Source organism: Mesoplodon bidens (genome assembly GCF_964165515.1).
Source record: "Mesoplodon bidens genome assembly, chromosome: 14".
NCBI classification, from domain to species: Eukaryota; Metazoa; Chordata; class Mammalia; order Artiodactyla; family Ziphiidae; genus Mesoplodon; species Mesoplodon bidens.
In genome coordinates, this window is record NC_138170.1 from 23,303,008 (window position 1) to 23,327,362 (window position 24,355).

Below are 24,355 nucleotides of genomic sequence, written 5' to 3' on the forward strand. Positions count from 1 at the left end.
GTGAACATGCAAATGTGTTTTCACCTCCCCTCTGTGAAAGATTTGGCAATGATAAGTTAAAAGAGGGTGACCTATTTGATTTTTGCAGTTGTGAGGACAGTAATTGGAATTATATACAAATAATTCTGGTCCAGAAGTACCCTTAGTGATGGATGGATGATACCAGATTGTCAGATCTGTTCCTGTCCTCTGATCCCCACTGGCTCACAGCCATCCGGGTACATTGTTCCAAAGATAAACACTTTTCTCTAATTTTTTGCGTCTTTGCTTCGGGAGTAATCTGATATTACAGCTATGTCTTATTTTTCAAATAATGAGCGCCAACCAGATGCCCAGTAAATATTTGTTTTGTCATTATTACTGAATTATGTCTTAATTCCAACCCAATTCATGTGCATAAACACGCTTCTTTCTTTTTTTCTGTAAACTTTTTTCCTCTCAGATTTATCTGTGAGATCCAGCTCTAAAACAAGGGATTGTGAGTCTTTCATAATATGGATTAGGAGTCGAGAAGAGCCCTGCATCGAGTACCTTCTCCTGGACCTCGCTTCCAATGTTAGGAGCAATTTCATTTCGTCTTTGGGAAAACATTATAGTAGTGTTTTACTGAAGGGCGAAAACCTGTCTTTCTAAGGGTAAAGTTTCCATTCTGGAGTAGATCGGTGTTTACACGTAGCTGCTTTTGCATATGAATGTGAGGCCCCTGAACTCCACAGAACAGAAAGAGATACTCACGCAGGATTCCACGCTCTGAATTCTTGTCTTGTCAGTGTTTAATGACCTAACAGCAAACCCCACAGCGGCAACTGGTGGAGCATTTCTCTGCCTTCCAGAAGTGGCCGCTTGGAGCTGGGAGCAGAACGCCTCTAAGGCAGACCTCAGCCCATTTGCCAACCCAGCAAAGCCATTATCTGCAGAGCAGCGTTGACAGCAGCTGCAGCAGCAGCGGCAGGAACCCGGGGGCCAGGCTGACATGGACATGGCAGCCCGGGTGGCTGGAGTCGGAAGCAAACCCTCGGGTGCCCCCCTCCTCCAGCCCGTGACAGTGCCCGGCTCAAGGCAAGGTCAAGCCAACCGGCTGAACCACGGTCCAAAGTTACTCTTTGTAAAAAAGACAAGGGTTGTCCCACGCAGTGCTTTGAAGACAGCCAACTCCATGCAAGATACTTAGAAATACAGTCCCTAAATGCCTTCAGTGATCGTGGATTATAAAATATGAAGAGAAAGTTATAAATAGGGAAAGGCTATTAACTGGGTAGCTTTGCAGACAGAGCAAGAGAAAGAGATCAACGCGTCACTCTTTCCTCCCGCCAGATCCAAGCACAGAAATGCTTCCCAGATGTGACTTCTACCTGCTAACACAGAGCTGACGTTTACTCCTAACTCAGCTGCTGCCCCCGTCTTCTGGGTGACACGGTACAAAGGACTGTCTGGCCCCCAGTTCACACTATCCCCCCGACGCTGTGGACTGCCTGCCCACTAGAGATCTTGTGGAGCAGAAGGGTCAGCGTGAGGAAGAGAGATGCTAAAATGATGGAAAGGGCAGGTGACAGGGGTCCAGAGGGGACCAGGGTGCCCAGCACAGGTGGTACTGCTGACAAGCTTGGCTTTAGTTTCCCTTTTCCTGGGGTTATTTCCTGGTTCCCTGATGGGGCTCGGTCCACATTTATCTTTTCAAAGGCTGAGTTCTGCTTGAAAAAGTGAGTTAGTATCTTTATCTTCCCGGTGACAGCCAGCTGACATGTCTCTAAGGCCCAAATCCATTCTACTTCCCCAAAAGTTGTCCGAAGAATTCCCACATGGATGGAAAGGTTGAAAGGACAAATGGACGGAGAAAGGACCTCAGGCTGAGAGCAGCTGACACCACGTGCACAGGATTTGGGATAAAAGAAGAGGCTGCTGTTGGGTGGTGGTTTCCTGGAAATAGTAAATGATTTAAGAAATCAATGCGATATTTGGGTTCTTTAAAAACTTGGTTAGGAAGACCCATTTCCATTTATCACCTTATTTTCATTTTTATTTTTTTATGATTTCTGAAGTATATTTCAAACTTTTAGTATGATTTTTTTTAAAAGAATACTGTTAATAAAGCAAATAAAATATATTGAATCTGAAAGATATGTCTTGTTTATCTTCTAATTCATTACCCTGAGCATTGATCGATTCATGTAGCTTCTGAAACCATGAAATAAAGTTCATAATTTTGGAGATGGAGTTGAGAAAAGGATGGTACAAACAAATATCCTGGGCCTTTATCTAGGTGACCTTCTTTGTAATTCCTCTCTGTACCACCTTGTTTTTAAAGCTTGTTGAGACAAGGTGGAAAAGCAGAAAACTGAGCCAGTAATTGGACTCTTTAAAATCGCCACCATTGATTGACTGCTGTAGTCACCACATACAATTGTTTTTGGTTCTTTACCTATGGATTTCTTTCAACAACATGGTAGTAATCTTTAGCAGGTGCTGAGATGGCCCTAAGTTCAGGAAGTGACCAGAGGCTGAAACAGGCCTCCGCAGTTAGCAAACCGACTTCACTGGTGCTGATTTAATAATCATGTGCACGGTGTCTCCTCCTTCACTCTATTACCTTGTTAGTGGCAGTTAACACAGGGAGCTCCACAGCAGCTGGGATGCTTGTTCAAAGCAGGGTCCTGGGCCCGACTTCCCGCCTCCCGTGGCTCCGATGCACACTGTTCAGACCGCTGCCTTCATCTTCCTCCGAGGAAGAGCCACATGCACAGCGCCCACCTCAGGAGCAAGCATCCTGAACCAAGTGTCATGATTCTGATCTGGACTTTGCAGCAAAGCCAGCCAGAGTACATCCCTGGAATGTACTCTTTAGAGGGGCTCTGTGAACCATTTATGAAAGCAGCTTCAATCTAGCATTTCTTTCCTTTCTTTATATTTTCTTTCTGTTTGCACACATGATAACTGAGGTATTGGAAGATCTGAAAGTCTCAGATTGCACTGTTTGAGCTGTTATAATTGGCTTCTCTTTGGTATTCCAGGGAGGATCTCATCCCAGAACTGTGGATAAGATATACTTTCATTAGAAATACCTATGCTGTGTCTTGCGGGATTTCAGTGAGAGAGGTGAACTAAGCTAATTGATTCAGCTTGAGTCTAACCAGTTTAGACTCCTGGGTTCATCCCCACAACCCAAGTGTCCATCCAACTTGCTTTATGTTTCTTTCTCCAGTGGAATTGGTCAACTCAACTGTCCTTCACCTCTTCCTGTATTTACATCGCTCCATCTCTAACCATGCTTTTTCCAAGACTTAAATTCTCTTCCCTGTTTATGTAAATTCTACTCATAACTGTTCTACCCTAGAGCAAACACTGTTCTCTTTTAAGTTTGTCAAATTTATTACCTATAGCCTATATTAGTTTGTTGGCATTTAATCATATTTTCATTCATTACATCCCTTGCATCGTTATTTAACTTTTTGACATTCTGTAAACTCTGTCTGCAGAAATCATATGTTCTATTTCTTTGTTTTCCCCCAAAGGCTACAGCACAGCCTGGAGAGCATACAGAATATACATAGTTAAATGACTATTCACTGTTTTGCCTCTGCAATTATATTTCAGTGCTGAAAGATTGGAAGCATTTAAACAGATTATTTATTTTGAGAAATCAATATGCTTGTATAAAATATCAAAAAAGAAAGGCACTCTCTTAAATATTCTCAGAAATGTGAAATGTTCAGTTTCTTTAGAAACCCTGAACATGATGTTTTTCTCTTGTAGGCTTACATATTTGCTAACCATAAATGTATACGGTACAGGATTGCTCTACAGGAAAAAGATTCTTTTCCTCTGTAGGATAACAACTGTCTTATAAAAATAAATAAAAATTTAAAATATCCTCTCCCGAAGGGAAGCTGCCGTCCGACTTAGAGCTAGGTCTCAATTCCACAGCAACTGGAGGTTATTTTTAGTGATTTTTCACATCTACCTCACGTTGTTCTTTTCTTTCACCGTCCCTTTTCACATAGATTGTCTCCATTTGAGAATTTCCTGTAGTTGCTCCTGACTTTGATAATCACTTAATCAAAATCCCTATAATTAGTCCATGTATTAAACTTCTGCTAATAACACTTTGAGCTGTTTTAGGTTTCTTCTACTTCCATTTAGTCTTTTAACCAAACAAAGTGCACCTACTGTTTGAATTATTTTTGTTTTTGGAAAAAAGATGAAAAACTTAATGTATCAAAAAGAGGAAAGATGACACATCTACTGTATCGTGAGGACACCATCCAGAGACATTTTAGAGTACCAGGTTCTAGACCCTCTTCCTTCTCTTCAGCCACCATATTTCTCTAGAACCAAATATAGTATATGACTTCTGAATTTTAAGTTATTTTAGAGTTTTGAAAATACTTTATATATTCTGGACACAGGTGTTTTATGACATATATGTTTTGCAAATATTTTCCTCCAATCTCTGGCATGTCTTACAAGTCTCTTAACAATGTCTGTGAAAGAGCAGAAGTTTCTAATTTTAATGAGATCTGATTTATCAATTTGTTTTTTTATGAGTTGTGCTTTTGGTGTTGAATTTAAGAAAGCTCTCCTAAATTGGGGAGAATTGACACCTTAACAATACATTCTGACACATGGATGGGCTATTTCTCCATTTATTTAGATACCCTTTAATTTCTTTTAAGAATATCATTCTGTGTACAGTTCTCCCACATCTTTGGTCATTTTTATCCATAAATATTTCATATTTTTATGCTATTTTAAAGGATATTTTATTTCAATGTTTGAGTTTGCTGCTACTGTAGTGCAGGAAAGCATTTACATTCTTCCTTTCTCTGTACTTTGGCCTGTCTAGTAATTAAATTGACATATGACAGATTAACAGGAGAAAAACAAATTTAATAGTCTATATAAAGGAGCTCATAAAAATATAAACTCAAAGAAGTAAACTAAGCAGATTTATTTTACATCTTTTAGACAAAGAAATAATAAACTTGTGAGAAAGTGACAAGAAAAAGGGGTTCAGGGTTGAGGTAAACTGGTTAAAAAGTAACAAGATTTGTTTATAGAGGCTTCTTGGTCCTAAATCCCCTTTCTATGGGGATAAAGATGCCTTTCTACCTCCTGGTTCACGGAGGGTAACTCTCACCTGGGAGATTTATTTCCTGCTTTTCTGCGGGACAAAGGTCAGAGAGTCCTTCTTGCACTGGCTGTTTCTTCCATAACTTTAATTCAAAATAATCAATATGCCAAAATGGCATATTTTGGGATCTCCTTCCCTGAGCCCCATCACTAATATTGAAAGAAAGAATTGTATCCTACAATCTTACCAAATGCATTTAATAGTACTAGTAGCCCTTTAGCAGATTTCATCAGAATTTCTAAGCAGACAATCATATCACCAGTGAATAAAGACAGGTTTACTTCTTCTCTTCTAACCCGGACGTTTTATACTTGTCTTATTCCTGAGCTTATGGGGAAAGCATTGAGTGTTTCACCATTAACTGTAATGTTAGCTATGGGTTTTTCACATGGAATTTTCTACACTGAGGAAGTTTCCTCCATTTCTAACTTCCTGTCAAATTCTTTTTTTTCCTGTGATTATTGATAAAGTCACATGGTTTTTCTTCTTTAGTATGTTAATATGGTCTCTTACTTTGATTTATGAACGTTAAATCAACCTTGCATTGGTGAGATGAACCCCACTTTGCCACAGTGAAATAGCCTTTTTATGTGTTATTGGGTTCAATTTGCTAACATTTTGCTTAGAATTTTTTTCACTCTATTCATAAGAGATATTGGTCTGTAATCTTATTTTCTTGTGCCATCATTGTCTGTTATTGGTAAGAGGGCAATGCTGGCCTCACAAATTAATTCAGATGTGTCACCTCATCTTCTAATTTCTCATATATTGGCTGGAATTGGCATCATTTCTTCTTTACATGTTTGGTAGATTCACCAATAAAGACATTTGTGTCTAGAGTTCTTGTTGCTATTGTTTGGAAGATTTTTAACTACCAATTTAATTTTTGAATAACCATTGGACTATTATTGTACCTATTTCTACTGAGTTAGCTTTTGTAGTTTGTGTCTTTCAAGAATCTGTCTATTTCATCTAAGTGGTCAAATAAATTGGCATAAATTTTTGTGTAATATCCCCTTGCTTTTCTTTTAGTATTTTGATATCTTTTATGATCTCTAGTGATGTCACTTATCTCCTTCCTGATAATAGGTATTAATGTCTTCTCTCTTTTTTGCTTGTGATTTTAGTCATGGTAGAGATTAATCTTCTTGATGTTTCTCAAAGATCTAGCATTTGGTTTGATTGATTTTCTCTATTTCTTCTGCTTACTATTTTATTGATTCACCTTTAGTCTTTATTATTTGCTTCCCTCCACTTTCTTTATGTTTAAGGGGCTCTTCCAAAGGGACAGGCAGGCTATGCTCATTAATTTGAGATCTTTCTTCTTGGCATCCTACAAACATTGATACATTGTGTTTTTATTTTTATTCAGTTCAAAATACATTCTAACTTCTCTTGATTTCTTTTTCACTCATGAGCTATTTAGAAGTATATTATTTTATTTACCAATATTTGGGTATTTTCACATCTCTTTCTGTTACTGATTTCTAATTTAATTCCATCGTGGTCAGAGAATTTACTTTGTATGACTTGAATTCTTTAAATTTATTAATATTTGTTTCTTTTTCCAGAATATGGTCTTTCTTGGGATATGTTTCATGTGTACTTGAATAGAATATTTATTCTACTCTTGCCTTGTATATCATTACTGATTTTCTGTCTACTTGTTTTTATCAATTATTGAAGGAGGGTTGATGAACTCTCCAAATATAATTATGGATTTGTTTTTTTTTCTCCTTCCAGGTTTATCAGTTTTGCGTCATGTATTTTTTTTTTTTTTTTTTTTTTTTTTTTTGCGGTACGCGGGCCTCTCACTGTTGTGCCCTCTCCCGTTGCGGAGCACAGGCTCCGGACATGCAGGCTCAGTGGCCATGGCTCACGGGCCCAGTCACTCCGCAGCATGTGGGATCTTCCCGGACCGGGACACAAACCCGTGTCCCCTGCATCGGCAGGCGGATTCTCAATGACTGCGCCACCAGGGAAGCCCGCGTCATGTATTTTTGAGGTGTTATTATTAGGCCAAAATGTTTAGGATTATTATTTTCTTTTAAGGCTTTGACCTTTTTAAATTATGAAATAAATGTCTTTATCCCTGTTAATATTCTTTGTTCTGAAATTGACTTTGTTTGAGAGTAATGTTCCAGCTGTTTTTTATTAGTGTCAGCACAATAGAACTTTTTCTATCCTTTACTCTCAATATATTTGTGTCTTTATATTTAAAGTGTATTTCTTATAGTCAGCATATAGTTAGGTGTCGCTTTTGAAAGCCAGTCTAATATCCCAAACCATTGAACCTAATGGGATTATTGGGATGGTTAGGTTCAAGTTTATAATTCTGCAATTTATTTCGTTTCTTCCATCTGTTCTTTGTTTACTTTCTTATTTTTTGCTTCCCTTTATTATCATTTTTATGATCCTTTTATATCATTTGTTGGCTTGTTAGCTATTAATATTTGTTTTATTAAGTCTTAGTGTTTATAGCATATATTTTAAACTTATTATGGTCTACCTTTACATGCTATTATAACACTGTACATATGGTATAAGGACCTTAAATCATTTAAGGTATGAAACCTTCAAATTTCTTTGGCTTCTCTCTCCTAAGCTTTTATATTTAGGAAGTGAATTTTAATTCTTAAGAATCTAGTATACATTGTTTGTTTGTTTGTTTATTGTGAAGGCAGGGCTGAATGTCTCTTCTTTCCCTACAAAAATTGCTATGGGAACATTGGGACAGATATCAGTTTCATTTTTCTATGTGCCCATTTTTCCCCCTTTAACTTTACATTCCTTTCATTTTAAGAGCTTAGTGCTGTACTCTTTCTGTATTTATAAAATTCTCCTGGTATGTGGGGATTGGAATGAGATACATGGCTTAATCACATGAACCATGAGAATTCGAGTTAAAAGGTTTCTTCTCCATAACTCTTTAAAACATAACACCTATGTCTATTTTGTAATAAAAGACTGTCTCTTGTTAAAAGAATTTCTGGTGTGAAGAAATAGATGACAGAAAGGGGCAGGGGAGAATTTTGGTCAAATCTTCAGGGAAGTTCTCAACCAATAGCAAACAGGCAGCTCTGCAGGCCTGCCTTGGTCTCTGTCCACACTCCTCCTCTCCCTGCTCCAGGGAAGGGACAGTGAGCTGAGGACCCACCTGAGCCTTAAATAGAAGCCCCATGTGTTTGATCCTGAAACTCCAGCTCTAGAAATCTGCTATAAGGAAATAGTCCAAAAATGAGGCAAGTATTCACATATATGAATACTTATTTTAAAATACCATATATTAAAAAACAAAAAAGGGAAACAACTTAAATACTCCAAGATAGGGTCTTAGTCAAAAATCATGCTGATATATCTGTTCAGTGGATACAATGGAATGTTGTGTAGCCTTTAACATTGACACTGTAGAAAAATATATGAAAGCATAGACAATTACTCTTGAGAAGGAGTTAAATTAAGAAATAATGACCAAAAACTCTACCCTGATACTAATATTTAAAAGCAAGTGCTAAAGAATTGGAAGAAAATCCACCCAATGATTAACTGTCATAATCTTTGGGGGGTTAGTTATAGGTTAATTTGATACTCGATTTTTACATTGTATACATTAAGATTTCATTTTTTACAATGAACATATATTACATTTATAGAATGTATTACATAAAAGAAAAAACATGTAAAAGTGAGAGAAAATGATGAGTCAAGCTCTCACTAAACCCCAAACCGGTGCTTCCCTGATGAGTTATTATTACAATGTGGAGCTTCTCTGTTTCCACCTCCTCTGCTGAAGAAGGAACTGTGCTACCCCCATGTCTACAGCTGCTCACCTTTTAGAAAAGACAGACCAGTGTCCTTGGGAAGGATGGCTTTCCCCAGATGCATACCTGCCTTTTACAACCGTTCTGAAAACTGTCTCAAAGCAACAGAAATAACCTCTAACCATTGATGAAGTACTGGGATCTGTACTGAAAAGAATGCCTGACTGATGGGACACTGCACTTAGGGGGCACAATTAAGAACAAGGAAAGGGTTGGCTTTGTTCTCCGCTTTTCTGTTTTTCTTTTTGCAGACGCTGCCCTGCTCTCGTCAGCCTCTGGCCCTCCATCTCCTTGAGTCCTAACACCATGCCTTCAATAAAGTTGCAGAGCTCTGATGGAGAGATATTTGAAGTTGATGTTGAAATTGTGAAACAATCTGTGTCTATTAAGACCCTGTTGGAAGATTTGAGAATGGATGATGAAGGAGATGATAATCCAGTCCCCTTGCAAATGTTAATGCAGCAATATTAAAAAAAGGCAGCAAACTACTTAGACATCAAAGATTTGCTTGATGTTACCTGCAAGACTGTTGCCGATATGATCAAGGGGGGAAACTCCTGAGGAGATTTGAAAGACATTCAATATCAAAAATGATTTTACTGAAGAAGAAGAAGCCCAGATATGCAAAGAGAACCAGTGGTGTGAAGTAAAATTTTGTGTCGATGCTGTAACACTGTAAGGATTGTTCCAAATACTAGTTGCACTGCTTTGTTTATAATTGTTAATATTAGAAAAACAGTCCACAAATGCAGCAACAAATCAGGTGTATTAGCAGAATGTTGCCCTCATTTCATGTGTAGTTTCAGTACAGATTCCAAACTTATGGCTCAGTTTCTTCTAGTATGATCAAAAGTTCTTTTTTCTTTGCTCTGAATAAAATTGAACTGTGGGTTCTCTATTAACAAAAAAAAGAGAGAGAGAGAACAAGGAAAGGCAGCTTCTCTGCAAGGATGTCCAGAGGAAGTGTCACTCACTGGGCTGCGCGATGTGGCTCCCAGGCGGGCAGGGGAGGCCTCCGTGGTGCCACCCACTGGCCACCAACACTTAGTTAGACCCCACTTAAATCCACAGGTTCATGCATCATCTGCTTTGATGAAGAGGCAGAGTCTTTCATCAGACTTTGGGTATTCTCTGTTTTAGATATTAAAAAGATATTTTGTCATATTCTTCCAAGCTGCTATGCAAATCCAGTCCCTGTCTTCATTAATGGGTTTCTGGAAGTGTCTCAACGCTGGGTGCCGTGCAGGAGAAATAACAAATTCCACTGGGACTGAACTCACGGGTGGGGAGCTTGGCTTTCACTGACCCTATGTCCTGCAGGGTCTCCCACGCTTTAGAAATAAGAGAAGTTCTCCTTATTTAGCCTATTCAGGGCCTCACCTTTCTGCAGCGGCCAAGCGTGAACAAATTAAAGTGTCTTTATTTTCTATCAACACAGCAGCCTTGGACCATCCTTGGCATCCTCCACGTCCCATCACCAGTCTTGCCTCCTGCTCTTGCATTTCTTACCCCCAGAAAAGCCTTCGCACCAGACTTCTTACCCCCAGAAAAGCCTTCGCACCAGACTTTGGCATGCGGTGGGGCGGAGCTGAAGGATGGAGGGGAGGCGGGCATACGAGAAAGCTCTTTTTAGAGAAGTGGTGGAGACCCGGCGCAATCGTTCCCTTTTCCTTCAAACGCTGTCCCCGGCGCATCTCCTGAGCTCATTCCTTTTGTGCGCTTCTCACAAACGCACGCCCAGACCCTGGCTGTGCCAGTCCGGTCACCTCCCAGGAAATGAAACATTGAAGAGGCATTTTCCCCCCTGTCTGTGCTTATATCCTCCACCACCAGCTTCCTGCCTAGCCGTGCCCACATCTCCCCACTTGTCACCTCTAAATCCGCTCTGTCGTCTCTGGGGCATTCGTCTTTTAGGATCATGCAAGGGGATTGCTCCAGGATCTGATGCTGTAACAGACATGGCTCTGCTCTGAAAAGTGACAAGCAGTCTGAGCGGGAATGTGGTGTTTGTGTTGTTATTTCATAACTTCCGTAGCTGATGCATTTTCCTGGAGTCAGAACCCACGATGAATCCTCCTCTCGCTGCCTTTGGGAATCCCACCTCCTCGGGAAATCTGGGAAGAGGAGAAGGTGGGAGGGGAGCTGGTGTGTTACCTGCACAGCTGCAGCCCTGCCCTCCTCACAGCTGTGTGATTCAAATGTGGTTACCTTTTCACTGATGAGGACGCCTAGGTGCCGGGTAGGAAGGCCAAAGCCGCAGTCAGAAAGCGGCAGGGTATGAAAAAGCATGCAAATTCCTCTGCCATTCCCATTACTTCTCCCGGACCACGCTTTTCAGAGAGCGCCGCTGGGCTACTTCTGTGACCCCACCTTGTACAGGTGCGTGCAATGTACGCACAGAGTGTTTCTACAGCAGGGCCTACTCAGCACTTCCCCCTGCCCTTTTCTCTCCACTGCCCTCATCCAAGTGCTTCTGTACCTGGCCTGGCTGAAAAATGTCCTTGCTGATGTCGGGGAAGGACAACAGTCTTCCTTTCCCCTGTTAGGTTCAGTGGCTGAAGCCTGTGAATCAAACTGTTAAAAGACAGATGAGGGGCTTCCCTGGAGGCGCAGTGGTTGAGAATCTGCCTGCCAATGCAGGGGACACGGGTTCGTGCCCCGGTCCAGGAGGATCCCACATGCCGCGGAGCAACTGGGCCCGTGAGCCACAACTACTGAGCCTGCGCGTCTGGAGCCTGTGCTCCGCAACAAGAGGCCGCGACAGTGAGAGGCCTGCGCACCGCGATGAAGAGTGGCCCCCGCTTGCCACAACTAGAGAAAGCCCTCGGACAGAAACGAAGACCCAACACAGCCAAATAAACAAATAAATATTAAAAGACAGGTGAACAGGAGGGAAAAAAAACAGTGTTCACTTACACATGCAAGACACAAATGCACAGGAGAACCGAGGTGAGTGACCTAAAGGGGTGTTAGAATTTGGAGCTTAGAAACCTTGCAACAGAAAAGTGATAAGACAAAGGCAACGGGGTTTGGGCTCCCAGGGGTGGTAAGTTGTGGGAAGGTAAGTGTGTGCGGAAACTAACAGAGGTTAAGGGTTCTCAGTAAGGTTATTTTGTGCGGATCCAACTTGGTGCCGACCGACCTCCTGTCTCCAATGGTGGTGGTTATTCTCCTCCCGGTGGGAAAGGGGAGGGTTGGTACCTCGACAAGGGGAACTGGATGTCCTGCTTTCCGGCAGAGACAGGAAGGATGGAGAGCTTTTCCTGCATCTGCTGTAGCGTGGTTACCTTCAGCTCCAAGTCATCCTTTTGGCAAAGTGTCACATTTTGGGGTAACGAGTCCTGATCCCTTCACTGCTTCCCGTATTCTGGAAAGGTAGGAGGAGCCCAAGTCGTATCGAGGGTAATGAGAGGCCCTTAAGTCACAGACATTTTTTTCCAGTTGCCTCACCTTTGACCTATCAGCTCATTTCTAAGGGGACAACAGGATTTTAACCTCTGTTTGAATGGGGGCTTAACTTTAAAATTGCTACCATGAGACTATTGCTTGGAAATGGACCAAATAGTGCTCTGTGAATTATATGTTCAGATAGACACACATAGTTTTTCCTGATCAAAGCAAATATTTTAACGCTGGATGACCGCCCAGGAATTCTAAAGTATATCAGATGTTACATTTTCATGTGATATAATAATTTTTCAGACATCTTGGTCTACTTAATGTGCCTTTAAAATATATTTTCTGCCTTGTGTTTCACTTTAAACATGATCTGTAATTTAAAAAAAGATGTCCAGCTTGGTTTTTCCTTTCTCCTTCTTTTTCTCTAAGGCTTAATTGATAAATGCTTAGTGGAGAAGCAATTGGTTTAAATATTAACATACAATGAATACGTACTAAAAGAGTTCATTAAATCAGGATGAACTAACCAGAATCCTCCATTAATGAGACCTTAACATATATTCTGCCTTTTGAGGATAGTGATACCTTGTAGGAAAAAACATTGAGAGCAAGACATTGAGAAAAGGAAAATCAGGATCTGAGGCTATGACACGGGCTAATGACCTTTGAAGCCCCTGAGTATTTGCAGTTTCGTGCCCATTCCAAGATTCCCACTGAGAACTAGAATCATCTCCTTACTTGCCTTTTTCCTAGACGGGGCTCTGGGCTCCTTAAAGGACTCATGCATTAGGTCCCCACAGCACAGTGCCTATTCAGAGTAGGTTTCAGGAATGAATTGATGATAAAAATGAAGATCCACATACCCTGCATGGTTTTCATTCATACAAAAAAAAAAAAATCTCCATTCTGTTTCTGGTGAGCACAGTGTTTATTAAGGTAGGTAGAAACATCACCATAAGAAGCATCACTCTATTGGGGTTGGGGGCTGGGGGGTGGTTCCAGGGGGCAGTGGGAGCCTGATGACCCTGAGCTCTTCCCGATTAGACCAGTAGCTCTCAGCCATTTTCTCTGGGGGGAACTCAAGGCTCATTACGGCCATGGGTCTGAATGAGGGTGTGTTTGCACGTGTGCAGTGGGAGATTCTTTTGCAGGAAAAGAAAGTGGTTAAATACTCAAGCTCTGGACCGAAATGCCTGGGCGCAGACCTCTGCTCTGCTAACTACTTGGGTACTTAGCTTGTTTTATGGGTTCAAGTAACCTTCTTATGCCTCTATCAGCTGGAAAACAGCAATAGTAATGGTAAGAACCCCATAGGGCTGGAGTGCAGATTAAAAAGCAGGCTGCCTTCCAAAGTGCATGACACATACATACACGTTGATTTCCATGTCTACTTAGAGAACCAGCCCAATACAGGCACCCATCAGCACAGAAGGTCATCGATTTCCTCCTCAACCATTCCTTGGAGACTGGGCTGCACCCTTGCTAAGCTTGGAGCTGGCAGGGAAGCAGCACTGTCTCTGGTGCTTCAGGGGGCTTCTTGCTACTGAACATGTGTTCACATTCTGGGCTTGTTCCTTAGGCTGGATTCTCAGAAGCAGACTGTCTGAGTCGAAAGTCAGCACCACTTCCAAAACTGCTTTCCCAAAAGTTTGCTTTGATTGATCCTCCAACCAGAGACCCTCATCTTTCTGCATCCCTGCTGTACCCTATATTTTCCCATTCTCTGACATTGAGAGGATTCTACACAGAAATGTGAAAAAAAATAATGTAAAATCTAGGCACAAAGTCTATGAGGAACACTTGGAGACTCTGCAGGGTGAAAGGCAGACAGATTAGGCTGAGCAAGAGAACAAAGGTCAAGGTTAACAGTGAGGAGGTGTAGACTGCCACTGCCCACCCTAGAACCCCATGCAAGGCGGACCAACAGATGGACACTTCCATCTGCTCCCCCAAAGCAGGAGCGTTCCATAATCCATCACACTTTCTGAACTTTCTGTATTTTCTTTTCTTCTATGTTAACTTTGTACTTGGACCAAGTCCTTCAAAGAGAGCTGAGTGTTTCTGCCTGAGACTCAGATGAAGCTCCTCGTTTCCTGCGTTTAGATCAATAAAAAGGGCAAAAATAATTTAAAGAATTATTGACCTTCTTGGTTGTCTGCACACATTATTTTCATCTTGCTCTATATTTGCAACCACAACCGTATTTAAAAAAAAAGGAAAAGGTAAAAACTATATTTTTGATCTCACTAGAATATCCCTGTTGCAATACTTCATCTCTTTGCCTGCCGAGAAAATGTGCCGCACTTCTTTATGAGAGGGATGAAGATTTATACGTCTTGTCTTTGTTCTGGGCACACCAATTCCAGCTCATGGCTTCAATAAGCTATGACAGTTAGAAGCTTTGGAAATGGTCAGCTGGAGGTAACAGATTTCTGAATTCCATCAAAAGACGAGACCATCAGAGGCATTCTCCCAAGCCCGCACATGCTTCCTCAGGTTGTTCTGAGCTGATAGAGAAATTTCTCTCCAAACCCAGTGGGCCAGAGTCCTTGAGCTCCCAAAGGCTTATGCCCAAGGGAGCCCAACAACCCATTCATAAGCCACTATGTGGCTAATCTATAAATTAACACCCCCTGGTCCAAAGGCCAGCCGATCAAGTGTAATCATATGGTACCTGGATGCCCGGGCAGGAAACACTCAGGATGAATTTAGCAGAAAACCTCCAGTTCCGCATCAGAAGATGCCATCAGCTCCTTCTATTTTTGTGTCAGTGGTTTGATAATCAGGCTTTTTGTTCGGAATCATGGTCTTGTGGAGAAAAAGGTAATCAATTGTTTTGTTCACCCTCGCCTCTGACACTCATTCGTACCTTGACTGTGCAGTTTCCATGAATAGCCCTGTGTCCAGACAAAGAGAGGAGCTGACGGGGCTTTCTGCCTTTCTAAGTATTCAAAGGTTGGTGTTGTCAGTGCCTGGTGGTGGGCGGAGCCGGAGCAGAGCGGCTGGGAGAGGACTGAGTCAGCTCTGCAAACCACGGGGTGACCCCGGAGAAAGGAAACGCTACTCGTCTGATACAGAAGGTGGTGAGTGGTACATGTTCCTCATATTTCAATGAGCTTTCGATGCCTTATCACACTTTCGCTAAGCCAGTCAGTTCTGAACTTACTGCAATCATTTTCATTATGCATCACGTACTGACCCTTTAAAGATTTACCAAGCAGCTGAGTTTGATGAATTTGCGTTGAGCATCTGCTATATGCAAACGGGTCTTTGGGCCTCCAGGCAGGACTCTAGTGATGATGAGAAAGAAGACCTTCTTCCCACGTAGCCCCCAGCCGCAGAGGGATGAGTCGTGTACACACAAAGAACCAGCAACAAAGAGACAGGCGACACCTCATAAAAGCGTCTGAGGGTTTGGAGAGAAGCGAGGTAGGTGGGATCAGCCAGGCTTTTTGAAGGAGCTGTAATTTCAGATGAGGCTTGGAGGGTCAGACAGGTGGCTGGCTGTGGGTCGGAAGAGGTGGGGAGGCTGCAGTGGGCCACATGGGCCAAGGGTGGGGGGCACGTGTGCAAACAGGTGGGAGACAGATGGATATGGCGTGCTGAGAAGTTTGTGATGAATTCCGCGGTGAGACCCCAGTGAACGTTCTTCATCTGGGGAGGCGCCTGTTTGGAGGTGTTGAGAATACCAAGGCCTGTGTGGATTTGGCTTGACAGGGCAGCCTCAGACCCCCTCAACGTTTCTTTTTTTTTTTAACAAACACACATGTTTTTAGACAGGTTTTATTCCACTTTCCTCCACCCTGGTGGCCTCAGCTACAGCCTGAGTATGGCCAAGTGCCCCACAATTCATATTATGGCTTGTACCAACTGTATATTCTTCTTTACCTTTCTTGGAACTATACAGATGGATGCCCCTTAATCCTTTATGTAAATTGTCTGGAAAATATTTATTTCAACAGAGAGTTTACCTTTTTAAGAAAGAGAAGTAAAATAGGGAAATGCAGTAAATATTTTAATGGAAAGCCATTTCAGCAAATGGCTTGAAATATTAGCAATAAGCTCTCAGATACAGTTTGAGTTGACATTTGAAGTCTGTGGTACATGTAGAAAACTATAAATTGTGTTAGCCAGAGTTTTGCCTTCCGTCTATACTACTTTTTTATAGCTGAAATGCACTGTTTATTCAGATTTGTGCTCTGCTGTGATGTTTGTTACTTTAAAAATCATATCTGTTTACATTTTCATTATGTTTATAACCTATGTTTTAAAACATAAGGTTTGTTTTGATTTTATGGGACTTTAAAAGCCTATACAGATACATGAAGGCTATAAATTATTCAGACTGATGTTTTGGAGCAGTTTGTGAAAATTATGGCCATGGTTTATACTTAAATAACAAAAGTCTTATTATTATTAAAATATTTTGAGAGAGCCTACCATATGTATGCCTGTATTCAGTGCTGGGGATCAAAAGAGGTTGAAGAAATGGTCACTGCCCTTAAGGATATCATACTGCACTTGGTGACAGAGGACAGAAAGTAAAACACTCCCCAAATATAATATTATTGATACGTCAGTGACAAGAGCAGGAGGGGGCTGGGGGGAGGGCAGGGCTAGACCTGAAAGGAAAGGGTCTTTGGAGGATGATCCAGTGCTTTGACAAAGCAGGTTGGGATCTGGGATGCCCCTCAATCTTTCATTTTTGTCATTTTCCTCTCATATTGTTTTCAGTTTTATTTTAATTTTAATTTTTAAAATTTAGAATATTGAATATATTTACTTTTCAAAATTTTAAAGATACAAAATCTTTCACAGCATTGCCATTCAAAAATGAAACACTTAGGTATAAATCTAACAAAATATATATGAGTTCTATATGAGGAAAACTACACAATTCTGCCAAACAAAATTAAAGAACTAGAAAGATCCCAAGATGGCCGAGTAGGAAGACCCTAAGCTCCCCTCCTCTCATGGATACACCAAAATTACAGCTATTACAGAGAAATTATTGATGAGAAAGACTGGAACCTACCAGAAAAATCTCTTACGACTAAAGATATAAAGAAGGAACCACAGTGAGATGGGTAGGATGGGCAGAGTCATGGTATAGTCAAGACCCACACCCCTGGATGGGCGACCAACAGACAGGAGAATAATTACAATTGCAGAGGTTCTCCTCAAGAAGTGAGGGTTCTGAGCCCCACATCAAGCTCTGCAGCCCAGGGATCCTGCACCAGGAATATGAGACTCCAGAACATTTGGTTTAAAGGTCAGCAGGGCTGACTTTTGGGAGACCCAGAGGGCTGAGGGAGATATACTCCACTCTGAAAGGGCGAACACAGAATCTTGCATGACCTGGGTCCCAGGACAGAAGCAGTAATTTGGATAGAGCCTGGGTCAGACATACCGCTGATCTTGGAGAGTCACCTGGAGAAGCAGGAGGAAATTGCATCTCACCTGGAGACATAGACACTGGCAGCAGCCACTTCACGGAGCTCGTTCTACCACATGGACCCTGGTGATGACAAGTGATGTTGTGGGACCCTCCCTGTAGTTTTTTTTTTTTTTTTTTTTTTTTTGCGGTATGCGGGCCTCTCACTGTTGTGGCCTCTCCCATTGTGGAGCACAGGCTCCGGACGCGCAGGCTCAGCGGCCATGGCTCATGGGCCTAGCCACTCCACAGCATGTGGGATCTTCCCAGACCGGGGCACGAACCCGTGTCCCCTGAATTGGCAGGTGGACTCAACCACTGCGCCACCAGGGAAGCCCCCCTCCCTGTAGTTTACTAGCCTCAGGACCCAGCCCCACCTCACCCACCAGCCTGTAGGCACCAGTACTGGGACACCTCAGGCCAAGGAACTAACTGGCGGGGACGCAAGCCCAATCACCAGGACCTGACCCCACATGACACCATGGCATAGACACTAGACCGGGGACCCCCAGGGCCCTGCAGCCAGAGACCCCAGGGCTGGCTCTGCCCACCAGAGGGCAAATGAAAACAAAAACACAGTGACCCAAAATATATGAGATGCAGCAAAAGCTGTTCTAAGAGGGAAGTTTATAGCAATTCACTCTTCCCTCAGGAAACAGGTAAAATCTCAAAGTTTTTCTAATAAGCATATAATCATCTTATTGAAGAAATTAAATTTTATTTTTGAAAAAAAACATAGAATTTTGAGGCAAAAGGGGTTAATGCAAGATCTGTACCCAGGCAAAGGTGTCTTTTAGCTGTGAAAGCAATGAGAAGCCTTTTTCAGTTAGATATAGACACAGATATTATTCATGCATCATTTAAAAAAAACCGGTTGAGCAGCCACCCTGGCCAAGAGAGAGGTGAATAAAAATCAACAACTCACAAAGAGGGAAATGGTTTAAAAAGATATCAATCCTTCCTTTTCTGCTTCTTGGAATATATATTTTAGAAAATACTCTCAAATGTGTGTTTTACTGGTATTATTGTACTGCATTAGGGAATATCCTTAAAATGATAGTGAGTAATGCCCTCATAATGACAATGAATAACATCATTATAGTAATGACCTATAAGATTGATGAAGAGGATGATTTGTTAATGGCACAGAAAGTACATTAAGTAAAATATCAAGCTAACAAAAAGAATGCAAAATTATGTAGAGAGAGACAGATTAACTCTATTTTTAAGTGCTTAAAAAAATCAACTGGATGGTACTAGGTCATTTTAGGAGAGTAGAATGTAAGAGGTGGTATAAGTTGGGAAATAGGCTAAAATGCTGTAAAAAAGATGCCAAAAATATGGGTGCTCCATCAGAGCAGAAGAGTATTTATTTCTCATACAATAGCCTGGAGGCAGGCAGGTGGTTCAGAGCCTGTAGCAGGCTGTGTGCCCTCAGAGCTCACTAGGGACACTTGTTTCTCCACCATGCCCCGGGGTGTGGTCCTTGTCCTCTTGTTCAAAGCTGGTCCACTAGCATCAGTCTGTGTTCTAACCTGGGGTGGGGGGGAAGGGGGCTAAGTGGCTTTCCTCTAGAAATGTGATCTGGAACTGGATACCCTCATCTTGCTACAGGAGCCCCTAGGGAAGACTGTCTCTGGCTGGGCTTCAGCGTACCCACTAAAGGGCCGGGGATCCTAGTATTAAACGTGGGAAAGAGCATGGTGGGGTCTCTTAGCCATTTCTATGACCAGAGGACTTCTTTTCTCTTCTTAATATTTTCCTCTCACTTTTAATTAAAAAATGGGCGTGTATTCCATTTATGATTTTTATAGGCACACAAAAAATTGGAAAGAAAAAGATTCTCGCTGGGTTTGTTCTGTAAACCTCTTTTTTTTTAAAGATAGCTTATTATAGTACCTGTAAAATCTATGGATGTTTCACTCTTTTGTCAGATACTAATCTGCACATCGTGTAGAGAACAGTGAAATTAATTACCTAATAGAATGTACAATCTCAAAGTCATTTCTGTGGAGGTTTCTAAGGGAGTAGATTGCTGTTTTATTTATTGCATTTTTATAGCAGATCGGGCTTCCTGAATGTAGTGATTGCTTTGACGAGTAAACTGAGGATATATTCGCTCAGTTAAGCCCAGCGTAGCTCCAGGAAGAATCGGCTGAAACATCCTAGGTGACCTTGGGAAGTTGTCCTGGGTTAGAAATTCCCACAAATAACCCTGAATGTGCTACCCAGCACCATTGTACATTTGGTTCCCAATAATGTGCTTTCTAATTGGATGGACAGCAACACTTTCCCCACTGTGGATCAGGAAGGAATATCAAGAGGTCCTCCAAAGAGTGCGAACACTCACACCTATTTCTCCAATTATAGGCTTTGGTTTTAAGATCAAACCTTATATTCATTTTCAAAATTTGAGTCATAGGTGGATTTTTTCTTAAATATTCCTAATTACAAGAGGCATAAATGTTAAAGTGATGAAGATATTAAAAGTGAACAATCTTCCTGAAAATCTTTTTCAATTGAAGTTCTCAACTCACTAATGCCAATGAGATATGGGTGTTATTTAGTTGTCTATTGTAACAGGCAAAGACATATGATGGCAATGACACGTGAAACACAAAGGCACACTGAGAAAATATGAAAGCTCCTGATGGAAAAAATTGGACATGGATAGGATGGTTATGGAACTGGAAGAAAATGTTCATTTAGGGACAAGATAATTGTCCTGTCACTCTAGACCCTGTGGATTGAATAGTCTCCTTGGCTATTTTCGTGGCTGTGAAATTTTCCCTTGTGAGTGTGATAGCCACTTTTAAATAAATACAGCCATTTAATAATCTTGATATTACAGGTCAAGACTAGCAGCCATTTACGGAATAAGATATTGCTCGAAGCTTAAGGTGAGTGATTCATAAAAGTAATGATAGTGGTTCACACTTACTACAGCCAGGCATATTTAAAATGTGTTATCTGTGTTCATTCACTTAATCCTCAGAACAGTCTTCTGAGATAGGTACTATTATTATCCACATTTTATAGTTGAAAAAATATCACTGTCAAATTCCTTTCATAACTTTTCTGGGTTCGTATGTGTTTTAGAATGTTCAGTGAGGGTGTGTGTGTGTGTGTGCATGTGTGTGCACATGTGCACCTGATACAGAAGACTGGAGAAAGTAGATTGCAGAAAGAGGCAAGTAGTTATTGGAGGAATGTCCCCCGAGAAGGCAGTTATAATCCCAAAGATGTCGTGACTTGCTTGTTGCAGAGACTTCCAGTAGGGAGGCAGTTGGTGCTGATGTAACAGGCTGAGGATAGGCTCGGCTAAAAAATTAAGAGATGTCTTCTGGAAGGCCGGTGGGTTAGGGGAGGCATTGGGGTAACAGTCGTTCGGGAGGCAAGGTGGATAATACCAGGAGCGTTTACTGAGTGCCTGTCATGGGCAGACGCTGTGTTTGCCTTACCTTGAGTTTCTCCTTTCACAGACGAGGACAGGGAGACACAGCGAGGTCAATACCGCTGAGGTCACAGCCAGGACCTCACAGAGCAGAGGTTCCTCTCCAGGTGTCCTGATCTCTGGACAGAACACTTCTGAGCACGTGAAGGTGTCAGGAAACAGGTGCACGTTGACAACAAGGACCATCTCGACACAACCCCACAAAGCCCTCGTTTGTTACAATGCACTTGGGTTGACCCTCATCTGGGCTCCTCCAGGCCCCGGGCCATGTGGGCAGCTCCTTGGTTCCCCTGACCCAGCATCTCTCCAGGTGTCTGTTCACACACAGCCTGTCTCTGCAGCCACAGCAAGTGTTTCTGCAAAGCCACGTCTGTCTTCTTCCACTGACACTCTCTGCTGTGCCCCGAGTCCGGCACAGCCCTCATGTGCACTCCTTCAGATGGTTTGTGAAGTCAAAGGAAAACAGTCTTACATAGGTTGGGGCAGGAGAAGAAACAGTTATTTCTCGGCCTCTTTACTGATGGTTTGGACAAGTTCCAAAAGCTTCTTCTCCACACCTTTGTTCAAGGTGCTCCTTGGACCAGAAGCATCTTTCCTTCTTGGCAACGTTCGTCAGCATATTTTTATATTATATTATATTATATTATATTATATTATATTATATTATATTATATTATATTATATTGTATTGTATTATATTATTTTATTTTATTTCATTGTACTGTATTGTTTTGTATTGTATTGTATTTTAGGCTGTGCTGGGTGGCTTGCAGGATCTCAGTTCCCCAACCAGGGATTGAATCCAGGTCAAGACAGTTAAAGCGCCAATTCCTAACCACTAGGCAACCAGGGAACTCCCCAACGTCTATTTTAAATGTTATATTGTCCAGGCAACTTTCTCTGTTACTTGTAGGTGAATTTATCTCTCTCTCTGTTGTTCTTTCAACTTATAACTGGTACTTACCCAGGCTCTTTGTGTCTTTGCTTCCTCCTCTTTAGAGCCAGAGTCCACTAAGTATTTCCCATGTGGGCTGTCACAGTGCGTGGTACCCTCTGCCCTGCTCACCTGCCCACCTCGGGGTCGTTGCCCACACTCCTTGCTCTGCCTGGACACACCTCAGGTGTCTGCATGGCTCCTTCTCTCTCTTGATTCAAATCTCGCATCAGAGAGACCTTCCTCTCTGGGTTCTGCAGAAGCCACCTCTGGGACAAGAATTGGAGGGCAAGTCGTTTTACTCAGGAGGTGGTCCCAGGAGGCACAGGTAGGGAGGTGGGAAGAGAAGAAAGGCAAGAATGGGTGGGCTGCCAGTCAGGGGGCTGCTGGAGCCCCAAACACAGCTCACAGTTCTCCCCAGAAGGCTGGGGCACGGGCTCTCCCTGACTTCTGGCTCACCAGACAGAAAGGCCTGAACACCCTCCAAGAACTCCAGAGACAGTGCTGGCCTTGGGGGAGATAAAGAGAAGTGCCCGGAGCATGGGATGGGCAGAAAGCATGGGTACCACCGTGCCAGCTCCCATGGTCCCCATCCATGCCCTTACCTTACGGTCCTTAGCCTTTTAGCAGGTATCTGCACTAGACATGTGTTTATAGGTTTATTTTTATTGTCTTTCTCCCTCTAGATTCCATGCTCCAACAGCGCCTGGACCTATTCTGTTTAATTCCCCGTGGTTCCCTCAGCACAGCACCTGGCACCTGGTAGGTGCTATTGCATAAATAGATGTTAAATGAATCAATGAATAAATATGTGTTAAAGTGTAATTGACTACCTACTTTTCTTTACTTTTCATCTACAAATTACTTTGTAGGTCAAGGATGCCTAGGGCATCATTGATTCAATACAGTATTTCAAAGATTCTATTTCTAATGCATGGTAGGCCCTCATTAATTGACAGTGTTTGGAAATGACCTCAAATCAGGCAAATGTTTAGCTGTGACAGTTTTGCTTAGTATTGTTTTTGTTGCTTCTCAGTATATTTAATATTTTTCAGTATTAAATGGAGAAGCTTTATTTCCATGTTTCTTTATTTCACCAAATTTGGGAAGAGGAACTCGTCTATCCCTATCTATCTATCTATCTAACTATCTATCATCTATCTACTATTTATCTATCACATGTACATGTGTTTGCAGTGGCTACATTAGTGTAGGATGTTAGCTCGTCAGATACAGATGTTTTGGGTTATAGATGAGACAATGTAGACTCAAGTTTTTTTTCTTTTTTTTAATTGAAGTATAGCTGATTTACAATGTTGTGTCAGTTTCAGGTGTACAGCAAAGTGATTCAGTTATACATACATATATGTCCATTCTTTTCCAGATTCTTTTCCCTTATAGGTTATTACAAAATATTGAGTATAGTGCCCTGTGCTATACAGTAGGTCCTTATTGGTTATCTATTTTATATACAGTAGTGTGTATATGTTAATCTCAAACTATTAATTTATTCCTCCCCCCCCTACTTTCCCCTTTGGTAACTATAAGTTTGTTTTCTATGTCTGTGGGTCTATTTCTCTTTTGTGTATAAGTTCATTTGTATCATTTTTTAAGATTCTGTACATAAGTGATGTCATATGATATTTGTCTTTGCCCGGCTTACTTCACTTAGTATGATCATCTCTGGGTCTATCCATGTTGCTGCAAATGCTCAGGTGTTTTAGTGATGCATTCAAGATTGTGCTGCTAAATGTGGGCGACCAGGGCTGGAACCCATTGCCCACCTCCTAGGAGAGCATTCTTTCCATGACACGGCGGAGACTCCTTTCATGAGCTGCTACATTAAATGGATAAGCCTATTTCCTTTTGCGTGGCATGGCTCTTATAAGCAGAGCTTTTAAAATGTTCGTTAATTCCCCAAGTGGACATCTGAGCTTGGGTGATAGAATTATTCCTTCCATATACATGAAGGGAGACGTCTGTGTGAGGCTGAGGGATTGGCCGCAGGTCATAAGAATGAGGGTTTGAATTCCGTGGTCTTCCTCAGATGCTGGAACAGCCCTTTCTTGTGGCCCAGAGAACAAAACGTTATGCAAATCAGGGCACCGTGTTCTGACTTCAGCTCATCTGGACCCTGATTAAGTGAAAGCAATTTCCTCATAATCCTCATTTTAGTGTGCACTTC

At 41.8% G+C, this 24,355-nt stretch overlaps 1 pseudogene across 1 annotated transcript; it reads left to right on the forward strand.

Moving 5' to 3' along the window:
• Nucleotides 1-9,255: 9,255 nt before the first annotated feature.
• LOC308627478 (S-phase kinase-associated protein 1-like) lies at nt 9,256-9,701 on the forward strand (annotated as a pseudogene). The gene has a single exon. The product of its transcript is annotated as an S-phase kinase-associated protein 1-like (transcript).
• Nucleotides 9,702-24,355: the final 14,654 nt, after the last annotated feature.